This window comes from Canis lupus, chromosome 11 (genome assembly GCF_048164855.1).
Source record: "Canis lupus baileyi chromosome 11, mCanLup2.hap1, whole genome shotgun sequence".
Lineage (NCBI taxonomy): Eukaryota > Metazoa > Chordata > Mammalia > Carnivora > Canidae > Canis > Canis lupus.
This window is the reverse complement of record NC_132848.1, coordinates 3,768,012-3,780,737: the sequence shown is the minus strand read 5'-3', so window position 1 is coordinate 3,780,737 and position 12,726 is coordinate 3,768,012. Positions and strand designations below refer to the sequence as shown.

The 12,726-nt window shown below is 42.4% G+C and overlaps 1 long non-coding RNA gene across 3 annotated transcripts in view; it reads left to right on the top strand.

Annotated features, from left to right (window-relative positions):
- The window catches only part of LOC140642402 (uncharacterized), a 46,693-nt gene extending 33,974 nt beyond the window's left edge, over positions 1-12,719 (top strand). For 2 of the 3 annotated variants that reach the window (XR_012038840.1, XR_012038839.1), the window contains one exon: positions 9,921-12,719. This is a non-coding gene — a long non-coding RNA (uncharacterized lncRNA). Of the gene's footprint in view, positions 1-5,206; positions 5,265-9,920 lie in introns of all 3 variants that reach the window. The other variant, XR_012038838.1, reaches the window with a different exon arrangement.
- Positions 12,720-12,726: the final 7 nt, after the last annotated feature.

Sequence of the window (12,726 nt, the reverse complement as noted above, 5' to 3'; positions counted from 1 at the left end):
ATAAAGAAGCTGTGGTCTATGTATACAATGGAAAATTCCTCAGCCATTAGACCATTAGACACGACAAATATCCACCATTTGCTTCCATGTAGATGGAACTGGAGGGTATTATGCTGAGTGAAAGAAGTCAATCGGAAAAGGACAAACATTATATGGTCTCATTCATTTGGGGAATATAAAATTAGTGAAAGAGAATAAAGGGAAAGGAGAGAAAATGAGTGAAGATATCAGTGAGGGTGACAAAACATGAAAGACTCCTAACTCTAGGAAATGAACAAGGGGTAGTGGAAAGGGAGGCAGGCAGGGGGTTGGGGTGACTGGGTGATGGGCACTGAGAGGGCACTTGGGGGGATGAGCACTGGGTGTTATGCTAAAAGTTGGCAAATTGAACTCCAATAATTTTTTTAATAGTAAGAAATAAATCACTATTATCTTAAAAAAAAAAAAAGAAACTCCTTAATTCGGAAACATAAGAAATTGGGGTTTATTTGGAGCCTCAGAAGACTTAACTTTAAAGGGACAGGTTCTAATGAGTTCAGAGGAATAGGAAGGGGAAGAGGTTAGGAAGGTGGGGAAGTTCGATGAAGGAATTAGAATGGGGAAACTGAGCATCTAGAGAAGGAGGAGGTGGTGCAGAAGGGAAGGTGGGTGACAGCCCCCTGAGGGGCCCTGGGCACGTGGTGGCTGCTCAGTGTTTGAAGATAAAGAAAATGAGAGGGGAGAAAAAGACCTCAGAAGCCTTTTTTGTCCTTCTACAAGGTTTGTTTCCCTCTGTTAATCTAGAAATTGTATTTTGCAGAGAGGCAATTTTAGATTCCTAGTAACTCTTGGAAGCTTCAAAGTACCAACCAAAACAGTCATCCTGTTCAGTTTTAACCATTTAGAGCTACTGCTGCCCAATTCTGCTTGGAGAAAAGTAAATGTAGGGAGATAGAAAGTTCCCTATAACGGCCATTGGTGTTCCTTAATTACTTTTAGTTAAATCGGTCCATTTAGTTAGCAATGTACACAAGGAAAAACCAGGGATTTTTTTTGTTGGAATTTTGCTAGGTAGGGGGGAGGTTTGTATTTTTTTTAAGTAATCTCTGTGCCAACATGGAGCTCCAACTCATAACCCTGAGATCAAGAGTCATATGCTCTTCTGACTAAGCCAGCCAGGCACCCCAAAGCAACAGTTTTTAATTGTCAAACTGGCCAGAGGCCCAGAAGGGAGGGTGCCCTCAAAGCATTTCGATGACCAGAATCTCTCATTTCTTTTTCTTTTTTTTTTTAACATTTTATTTATTTAGTTGACAGAGAGAGAGAGCACAAGCAGGAGCAGTGGCAGAGGCAGAGGCCGAGGGAAAGGGAGAGGGAGAAGCAGGCTCCCCACTGAGCAGGGACCCTGATGCAGAGCTGGATCCTGGGCCCCTGAGATCATGACCTGAGCTGAAGGCAGACCTTAACTGACTGAGCCACCCAGGCACCCCTGGGATCATTTCTTAGAGGTTTTTCTGTAGAGCAAAAAGAAAAAAAAAATCCTAAATAGCAGGAACTGTCTGGTTCCAAAAGAGTATAGGACCAATGGCCGAAAGAGTACTCTTAGGAAAGACAAAGCCTTAGGATGGATCCTGAATAAAGCCTGGAGAGATCAAAGGACAAAAAGAGCAGAGCTTGAGATGCAGGAGAGACTCACTCTCAAACTCCAGAGTGGGCAAGAAAGTTCTGTGGGTACTGGCACCTGTATGCTCACCAGCCTCTGATTGTTGGGGGTCTTTTCTGGATCCCACTTCTGATCATCAAGTAATATTGACCTTAAAAATAAAACTGTTACTTTAAATTACTGTTCAAAAAAATTAAACTGTTATTTTACCAGTAAATATGGGTTTATTCAGGAATAGCAGAGAGTTGCAATTTGGGACAAGCAGGCTATGGCAAAAACCATAAGCTGGTTCTGCAAACAAAGGAGAGGAAAGTTATTTCATGGAAAAGAAGGAGGAAATTTATAAGCAGACAGATTTTATAGGGTCACTTCCCATCATAGGACTGAGAGAATTCAAGAGAAAATCCTCCCTTCCCTTCAGATAAAATGAGATAATATATTCCAAATATATATTAAAAAGAGAATCCATGATAAGAACCAAAACCAAAACCAAAAAAAAAAAAAAAAAAAAAAGCATCTCCTTGAACTGGAAATGGAGATATGCGGGCTAGGGGCTGACATCACAGGGGAAAGAAATAGCAGCCCAGGAGCCAGCTCTTTGGAAAGTCAACGGATGTTCTGCGGTGTGACAGGTGGTTGTATGAGGTTGTGACCAGGCTGGGCTCTATGCACGTAGAGCTGCTTGCCTGGAGAGACTGCAGAGAGACTTAGGCTACCCAGCCCTCTAGGCTACCACGCTGGATTAGACTAGGCCTGCAGTTGGCTGCATCACACCTGGATCCAGATCCCTTGTGTGTTCAATATAAACCTGCATTCTGGACTGGGGGGACAGTCATAAAACCACTCGGTTTGGGGACACGCAGCGGAGAGAGAGGGAAGCTTCCAGCTCCAACACGGACTGGCGTACTTCGTACCCATTACAGCCCTTTCCCATGTGTCGGGGTGTGCGGCAGAAGCTGGACTGCTAAAAACTACATTTCTCTGAATTCCTTGCAGTTAATACTCCTTTATCAATCGAACGCGTGTCGAGGAAACATGAATTGAGACAAGCCCTAAATTGGGAGAGGAGGGATGACCCCGAATGGCAAGTGTCCACTTTGTGGGATGTAAATTGTAGTACAGGCCAAGGGTTCTGCAGTTTGTAGCTTCCTGTTTTCGGAAGTTTGTTGCGATTGTGACCGCAGTTTTGCTGATACCAAAAGAATTGTATGATTCTGGAGACTGGGAGGTGATTCTAAAAGTTCTGCCTAAAGCAGCGTTTTCAATTGAGTTTTGTTTTTTTTGTTTTGTTTTGTTTTGTTTTTAAGATTTTATTTATTTTTGACAGAGAGAGAGCCCACAAGCCAGGGGAGCAGCAGGCAGAGGGAGAAGCAGGCCGGAGCAGGGAATCCGATGCGGGGCTGGATCCCAAGACCCTGGAATCATGACCTGAGCAGAAGGCAGCCACTTAATGGGTTGAGCCACCCAGGCATTAACACCATAACAGGTAGTCAACAAGCTCAGGGAACAAGAGAATTCACTCTAGAGTAAATGGAAATAATAGAGCAACTCCCCCCCCCAAAAATTGAAATAAATATATTTAACATCCTCAAAGATAAGGAAACTAAAGAGGCATGAAAAAGAAATGCAATAAGCACTCGTTGACTGGAATTATTTTAAGGTATTTTAATATTTTAATATTTAGGGGTAGAAAGTCACAATGTCTGCAATGAACTCAGCAATAAGAATGGGTGTGTATGTGTGTGCACGTGTGCAAGTGCAGGAGAAAAGAGAGAGAGAGAAAGTCACTATTCAGCCGAGGCTGAATATCACCATCAAAGAAAGAAATGCTGAGATACAAGGACTAGCACAAGTTCTGTTAGAAATTCTAAATTAGGGGATCCCTGGGTGGCTCAGTGGTTTAGCGCCTGCCTTTGGCCCAGGGGGCGATCCTGGAGTCCCGGGATCGAGTCCCACATCGGGCTCCCGGCACGGAGCCTGCTTCTCCCTCCTCCTGTGTCTCTGCCTCTCTCTCTCTCTATCATAAATAAATCTTTTTAAAAAAAGAAATTAATTATTATAATTTCACTGTTAAAATTTTTTACTACTCAATTTTTAAACATGTGACAGTAATGCGCTGGAACAATTTCTCAGACCATAATTGAATTACTAAATAGATGCTCACTTTCCACTTAAATAGTGCAGAAGCAAGACTTTCTTTTTAAATTTTTGCTTTGGGGGAACCCTGGGTGGCGCAGCGGTTTGGCGCCTGCCTTTGGCCCAGGGCGCGATCCTGGAGTCCCAGGATCGAGTCCCACGTCAGGCTCCCGGCATGGAGCCTGCTTCTCCCTCCTCCTGTGTCTCTGCCTCTCCCTCTCTCTCTCTGTGACTATCATAAATAAATTTTAAAAAATAAAATAAGTTTTTGCTTTGAAAAAAAAAATAAATAAATTTTTGCTTTGAAATAATATCAAACTTCAAAACTTGGAAAATATATACAGTGTCTCCACGTAGCTTCACCATTTTTTTGACATTTTGTCATATTTATTTTTATCACTCTCTTCCCCTTTCTCTCTTTATATGTATATACATACGCATATACACAAATTATTGTTTAATGTATTACATATGATATACAGCTCATATAAAGTGTCATGAATAGTTATTAAATGAATACAATATAAATTATATATTATGTATACCACATGTACCTATATATATATACACATATATATATATACACAACACATACACATTACACATTGTATCATTTATTTTTTTCCAAGCAAATTGAAAGTAGATTGCACACATCATGCCACTTTATCCCTTAACACTTCAGGGTGTGTGTTCTAAGAACAAGGGTATTTTCTTAGGTAACCAGTTATCAGTTTCAGGAGATTTAATGTTTACCATTATTCTTTTTAAAAATATTTTTATTTATTTATTGAGAGAGAAAGGGAGTGAGAGAGAGCATGAGCGGGAGGGAGGGGCAGCGGGAGGGGGAGAAGCAGACTCCCCACTGAGCAGGGAGCCCAAGGAGGGGCTAGATCCCAGGACCACAGGATCATAACCTGAACCCAAGGCAGATGCTTAACTGAATGAGCCACCCAGGTGCCCCTCCATTTATCTTTTAATGAAAACCAAACTTTAAGCTATGACCTACAGTCCAATTTGATCAGGTGTCCCCCAAAATATCTGTTATAATATTTTTCCCCTCAAGGACAGGATGCAGTCTGGGACCACATGTTGCATTTGGCTGCTTCTTTAGTCTTTTACCCGAAACAGTTCCTCAGCTCTCCTTTATTTCTCATGACATTGACATAAAAAAAAAAAAAAAAGACTGGCTAGGAGCTCATGGCTGGCTCAGTGGGTTGAGCATCCTGGCTCCCTCCTCAGTGGGGAGCCTGCTTCCTCCTCTCCCTCTGCCCTCACCCTCTCCCTTGTGCTCTCTCTCTCTGTTCTGTCTCTCAAATAAATGAATACCCACAAATCTTTAAAAAAAGAAAAGAAAAGAAAGACTGACTAGTGTCCTTCATATATCTAAAATATTCCTCACTTGGGGTTTGTGTGTTTGCTCACATTTAGGATCCAGTTATACATCCCAGCCAGAAAACTACAGAGGTGATGCCCTGTCTTTCTCCAGGTAACACATCTGCAGGCACACAGTATGCGTCTGCCCCTCATCGATAATAGCAAACTTCCCCTGCCGCTTAGAGTTAGCACTCATTGATGATTCTAGCCCAACCCAATTTTTACTATGATAGCTGCAAAATTATTTTCCATTCCATCCCTTTGTTTGTATGCATTGGTTGGCATTTTCATTTATTTATTTATTTATTTATTTATTTATTTATTTATTTATTATCAGTGTGGATCATGGATTTCTGTTTTGTGAATGGTTTATAATTCATTCCTATCCTAAATTATTTTGGTGCTCAAACTTTCCCATATTCATGTAGTAGAAGCCCTTTCAAGCTGACTCCTATTTACGTCCTTTTAACATGCTCCCCCCTCCTTTTTTTATAGTACTTCATTGCTTTCTGACATTGCAGGTTCATCTTTAATTTTTCCTGTACCAACCCTGGGATAAAACTGGGAATGCATCCAAGGAGGCATGTTCCTTTTAGTGGAAAGGAGTATTAGATTTGGGTCTTTTGTTGATTACTACTAGCGTGTGTTTACTTCTAGGCAATGTTTATGTACATAGCTCTGCCATTTCTGAGCATCACTCCTTGTAATGTTGGCACAGTTATTAAGACACCTTTCCTTTCTAAAAGTACCAATTAAGCAACAGCTCCTGGACTTGCAAAATTTGGTTATTAGTGATAGTGGTAGATTTTCTAAAGTCACCAATTATTTACAGCCACATTCATCAATAAGTGGGGCTTAGGCACTCATTGAATCTGAGATAGCCAGGTGATTTGTTTGACAAATGAATAATAAAATATATATATTTATATTTATATCAAGAGAGAGAGAGAGAATGCTGTGTGAACTACAAGCAAGGCGGACTTTATAGCTTCCACTCTTACCCATTTGCTGCCCTGAGATTGCCTTGCCCCATGTTAGCTTATCTGGAGGGTGAAAGGCCACATGAAAAGAGAAGTTTGACCAAGAGCCAATAGCAACCTCCCATCACGGGAGTGATGGCAACTTGTATTATCTAGCCCCAGCTGAGCTGCCAGATGGCTGCAGCTACATGAGTAACCCAAGGCGACTATCAGAAAAACCACCCAATTGCAATTTTGTGTCCTGCTTAAAGGAAATCCTTTCTTGGAAAAACAGAGCTTTTCCCCTAAGGTCAGGAACATGGCAGGGATGTCCACAATCACCACTGCTGTTCAACATTAGTACTAGAAGTCCTACCTAAACAATCAGACAACAAAAAGAAATAAAAGGCATCTGGATTGCCAAGAAGAACTCAAACTCTCACTCTTCACAGATGACATGATATGCTATCTGGAAAACTCAAAAGACAAATATTGGGACAAATAATCCCATAATTACTAGAACTCATACAGGAATTCAGCAAAGTGGCGGGATATAAGATCAATGCACAGAAACCAGTTGGCTTTCTATACACTAATGATGAGACAGAAGGAAGAGTAATTAAGGAGTTGATCCCATTTACAACTGAACCAAAAACTATAAGATACCTCAGAAAAATGTAACCAAAGAGGCAAAGTACCTGTATTCAGAAAACTATAGAAAACTCATGAAAGAAATTGAGGAACACACAAAGAAATGGAAAAACGTTCCATGCTCATGGATTGGAAGAACAAATATTGTTAAAATATCTATGCTACCTAGAGCAATCCATACATTCAGTGCAATCCTTATCAAAATACCACCAACCTTTTTCACAGAATTGGGACAAATAATCCTAAAATTTTTATGGAACCATAAAAGACCTCAATTAGCCAAAGAAATGTTGAAAAAGAAAACCAAAGCTGATAGCATCACAATTCTGGACATCAAGCTGTATTACAAAGCTGTGATCATCAAGATAGCATGGTACTGGCACAAAAACAGACACATAGATCAATGGAACAGAACAGAAAACCCAGAAATGGGCCCTCAACTCTAGTCAACCAATCTTTGACAAAGCAGGAAAGAATATCCAATGGAAAAAGAAAAAGTCTCTTCAACACATGGTGCTGGGAAAATTGGACAGCCACATGCAGAAGAATGAAACAAGCCCATTTTTTCACACCATGCACAAAAATAGACTCAAAATAGATGAGAGACCTAAGAGCGAGAGAGGAATCAAAATCCTAGAGGAGAACATGGGCAGCAACCTCTGTTGTGACCTCAGCCAAGCAACTTCTTGCTAGACATGTCTCCAAAGGCAAGGGAAACAGGCAAAAATGAATTATTGGTACTTTATCAAGATTAAAAGCTTTTGCGCTGCAAAGGAAACAGTGGACAAAACCAAAAGACAACTGACAGAATGGGAGAAGATAACTGCAAATGTCTTATCACTTAAAGGGCCAGTATCCAAAATCTATAAAGAACTTGTCAGGGGGGATCCCTGGGTGGCTCAGCGGTTTAGCGCCTGCCTTTGGCCCAGGGCGCGATCCTGGAGTCCCTGGATCGAGTCCCACATCAGGCTCCCGGCATGGAGCCTGCTTCTCCCTCCTCCTGTGTCTCTGCCTCTCTCTCTGTCTATGATAAATAAATAAATAAATCTTAAAAAAAAAAAAAAGAACTTATCAGGGACTCCTGGGTGGCTCAGTGCTTAAAGTGTCTCCCCTCGGTTCAGGGCATGATTCTGGAGTCCTGGAATGGAGTCTCATATCAGGCTCCCTGCATGGAGCCTGCTTCTCCCCCTGCCTGTGCCTCTGCCTCTGCCTCTGTGTTTGTATTTGTGTGTGTGTGTGTGTGTGTGATTAATAAATAAATAAAATCTTTTTAAAAAAGAACTTATCAAACTCAACACCCAAAGAACAAATAATCCAATCAAGAGATGGGCAGGAGACATGAACAGACATTTCTCCGAAGAAGACATCCACATGGCCAGCAGACACATGAAAAAATGCTCAACATCACTCGGCATCAGGGAAATACAAACAAAACCCCAATGAGATACCACCTCACACCAGTCAGGATGGCTAAAATTACCAAGTCAGGAAACGATGGATGTTGGCAAGGATGAGGAGAAAGGGGAACCCTCTTGCACTGTTGGTGGGAATGCAAGCTGGTGCAGCCACTCTGGAAAACAGTAAGGAGTTTCCTCAAAAAGTTGAAAATAGAGCTTATAACCTTATAACCCAGCGATTGCACTATTAGATATTTACTCCAAAGATACAAAATGTAGTGATCTGAAAGGACACCTGCACCCCAATGTTCATAATAGGCAAACTGGAAAGAGGCCAGATGTTCATTGACAGATGAATGGATAAAGATGTGGTATGTATGTATATACAATGGAATACAACTCAAGCATCAAAAAAAAAAAAAAGAAGTCTTGCCATTTGCAATGATGTGGATGGAACTAGAGGGTACTATGCTAAGTGAAATGAGTCAATCAGAGAAAGACAATTACCATATGATCTCACTTATCTGTGGAGTTTAAGAAACAAAACAGGATTATAGAGAAAGGGAGGGAAAAATAAAACAGGATGAAATCAGAGAGGGAGACAAACCATAAGAGACTCTTAACCAGAGGAAACAAACTGAGGCTCACTGGAGGGGAGGGAGTGGAGGGATGGGGTAACTGGGTGATGGGCATTAAGGAGGGCACCTGGTATAATGAGCACTGGGTATCATATAAGACTGATGAATCGGGATCCCTGGGTGGCGCAGCGGTTTAGCACCTGCCTTTGGCCCAGGGCGCGATCCTGGAGACCCGGGATCGAATCCCACGTCGGGCTCCCGGTGCATGGAGCCTGCTTCTCCCTCTGCCTGTGTCTCTGCCTCTCTCTCTCTCTGTGACTATCATAAAAAAAAAAAAAAAGACTGATGAATCACTGACCTCCACCGATGAAACTAGTAATACAGTATATGGTAATTAATTGAATTTTAAATTTTAAAAAAGGAAATCCTTTATTTTTGAGGGGGGAGGGGCAGAGGGAAAGGAAGAGAGAGAATTTCAAGGAGACTCCTTGCCCAGCATGGAGCCCGATGTGGGGGCTCTATCTCACAACCCTGAGATCATGATGTGAGCCAAAATCAAGAGTCAGATACTTAACCAACTGAGCCACCCAGGCGCCCCAAAGAAAATCCTTTCTGAATATTTCCAAAAGCAGACTACAATTGTTGTTCTCACATATTTTTGAACTTTTATTCATGTATGATATACCTACAGTAAAGTATACAGATTGTAAGTGTGCAGCTCAGCATATTTTCACAAAATAAACACATTTGTATCATCAGCACTCAGATGTAGAAACATAATTTTAATAACAGGACCCAGGTTGCCTTTACCCCCTTGTAGATAATATTCCCCTCCTTTGGAGAGAATTATAATCCTTACTACAAATATCATCTTTCTTTTTTTTTTTTAGATTTTATTTATTTATTCATGAGACATACACACACACACACACACACATACAGAGGCAGAGACACAGGCAGAGGGAGAAGCAGGCTCCATGCAGGGAGCCCGACGTGGGATTCGATTCCGGGTCTCCAGGATCAGGCCCTGGGCTGAAGGCTGCAGTAAACCGCTGCGCCACCAGGGCTGCCCTTACTACAAATATCATACATTAGTTTTGCATGTATTTAGTAAGTAGTTATCATACCATTTAATAAATAGTATCACACAGAACTGTAATACGTAATTTGTGTTTTCTTTCAGCATCATGAGTTATTGTGTATCGTTGGAGACCATCCACTCTCAGTGCTATAGAATAGTCTGTATTAGTTATTGGCTGCTGTGTAATACATTACCACAAATTTGGGGCCGTGAAACAGCAAACTGTATTCTATCAGAATGATAAGAGAATTCGCATATCACAATAAAATTCTGCGAACAGTTCTCTTAAAATCTTTATGGGTATTTTATGAATCTTACTGAGATTAACTCACTAATTACAAGAAAACCATAGCTACTTTGGGCTTCTGCATGGACTGTGGACAGACAACGCCTTCTTAAAAGTCTTATTATCAGATGGAACCATCCACTGAGGCACTGCCTCAGATCTTTCTTAACAAAGGATTTGTGGGTTTTTTAAAGATTTTATTTATTTATTCATGAGAGACACACTGAGAGAGGCAGAGACACAGGCAGAGGGAGAAGCAGGCTCCCTGCTGGGGGGTACCCCTGATGCAGGACTGATCCCAGGACCTCTGGATCACGACCTGAGCCTGAAGGCACTCAACCACTGAGCCACCCAGGCATCCCTTCACAAAGAATTTGCATTCACATCCTTGGCATTATTTTCAGATCTGTTTTCTCGAGAGTTCCCTAGATATGATCTTTGCCTGGAAGCCATCTTTGGATTTTAGTATCACTGGTCCTTGGGGAGGCTAAGCAGTGTCCAACCTAGCAATCCCCAGCTCCTTTCTGTTCAACATGCCTTCCTTTAGCTTATCTCTTGCTTTTCATTTTGACTGTCAGCAGCAAAAAGAGACCAGATGGCACCTTCAATATGCTGCTTAGACATCTTCTCAGTGAGATCTTCAGTTCATTTGGTGAGGTTTCTACCTCCCACCCCACCACAGGTACCAGAATTGCCAAACATAGCAAGATCTCCGTTCCTTGGGTTCTCTTACTTTGCCCACTTCCCTGCAACTGCAACATCCTCAAAGGCCATCTGACTTCTCACAAGCTCTTCAATATTTCTTGATCTTCACTGACACTCCTCAAATTCCCTCCTGCTTCTGCCAAGCCCCAGGTCCAAAGCCATTTCCACAATTTCAGGTTTCTGTTATGGCAGCACCTCATATCCAGACTTCGGCCCAGCCCAAAAGCTAAAACCCATGCATAGGAGCCAATTATATACACTGTCCTGAATCTGCTTGCTTTTGCTTAGCAACTTTGGAGATCATTCAGTATCAGTAGATATAGTGTAGCCCAGTGTCCCATTGTCTGAGTGAGCTAGATCTTTAAATTTTAAAATGATTAATATTTACAATGTAAAAGACTAACACTTTAAATGTTAATAGATTTGCCAATTGCTCTCCTAAGTTGTATTAATTTACACTCACAACAATGTATGGCACAGGCTGTTTCTCCACATACCTGTGACCATGCAGTGTGTTAGCAAACTCTTTGGCCTTCACTAACTTGGTAGCCAACATTTCAGGGGGTGGTGTGATAGGTGAAACAGGTGAAAAGGATTAAGAGGTATAAACTTCTGGTTATAAATAATTCACTGGGATGAAAAGCACAACATAGAGAATATAGTCAATGTTGCAAAAATTGTGTTAAAAATTTCAGTCTTTCTATTTTGCATTTCATTTATTATGAATAAGGTCAAGTATAATTTTATACATTTAAAAGCCATTTTTATTTTTTCTGTCACCTGCCTAATCGTGATTTTTGTCCATTTTCAGGTAGTTGATCATCCTATTGATGTTTCAGAGCTCTTGAGGAAAATAGAGCTTTATCTGTCTTACATGTTGGAAAAGTTCCTTTCACAGTTTGTCATTTATATCTTAAGTTTGCTTATAGAAATTCCTTCACCCATGGTTTTTGCATAGGCAAGTTTATTACTATTCCCTTTATATCTTGCTTAGAGAGTTTTTCTTCCTCTGCAAGATTGTAAAAAGAAACAAAACAGAACAGAACACAAAAACTCCATGATTTCCTTTACTGGTTTCGTTTTTAACATTAAAATTTGATAGATCTGGAATTTATTTTGGCATAACGAGAGTGAGAAACCCCCCTTCCCTCCGTCTGATCAGTCAGTTCATTGAACAACCCATCCTCGCCCCCCCCCCGCGTTCTCATTGTCTTCTACCCTCTTTAAGGTGTCTTTCTTTTTCTACTAGATCTTGACACATCTTTTATTAGAACCATGAAACTAGAGGACTTTGGGTAGTACCGTGAGTCCTGCTGTAGCGCAGGGAGTCTAAATGGGTCCGAGGCTTGCGTGCGGAAGCCGGGAGCCGACCTAGCCACTTCTCCCTCCGGCAGGTCTGCTGTAAGGGGCAGTTGGGGGAAGCAGGCCTTTGGATCACTGCTGGAGGTTTGCTATTTGATTGGGGTGGGGGGAGGACGGGAGGGAGAGTGTGAACCTGTCCTTATTAGCCACGCAAAGTCTTTATTTTCCAGGACCTAGTCTGGTTTCTTTTATGGCACCCTACCCACCCAAATCTTCCTTAACATGGAGTGGCAGGGCGCCCCGCCCCGTCGCCTCCAAAGCCCTCTTGGCGGGTCCCGGTCTATCGTCTGGAGGACACGGAGGCTCCGGGCGCCCAGAAGCGAGCGGCGCCCCGCAGTGTCCTCGGCGCCCACCAGAAGGCGCCCGGGCGCCCGCGGTCCCCGCGCCCCCGGAGCCGCCGCCGCACCGCGCCCGGGAGCCGAGCCGCCGGGAGCCGCCTGAGCCTCCCCTCCTGGCAAGCGGCGCGCGGGCTCGGGCAGCCCCGCGGAGCTCCGGGCTGGGGTGCACGGTTTCTCAGCTCCGTCCACCCCCCCGCCCCCACCCCCCCTCGCCGCT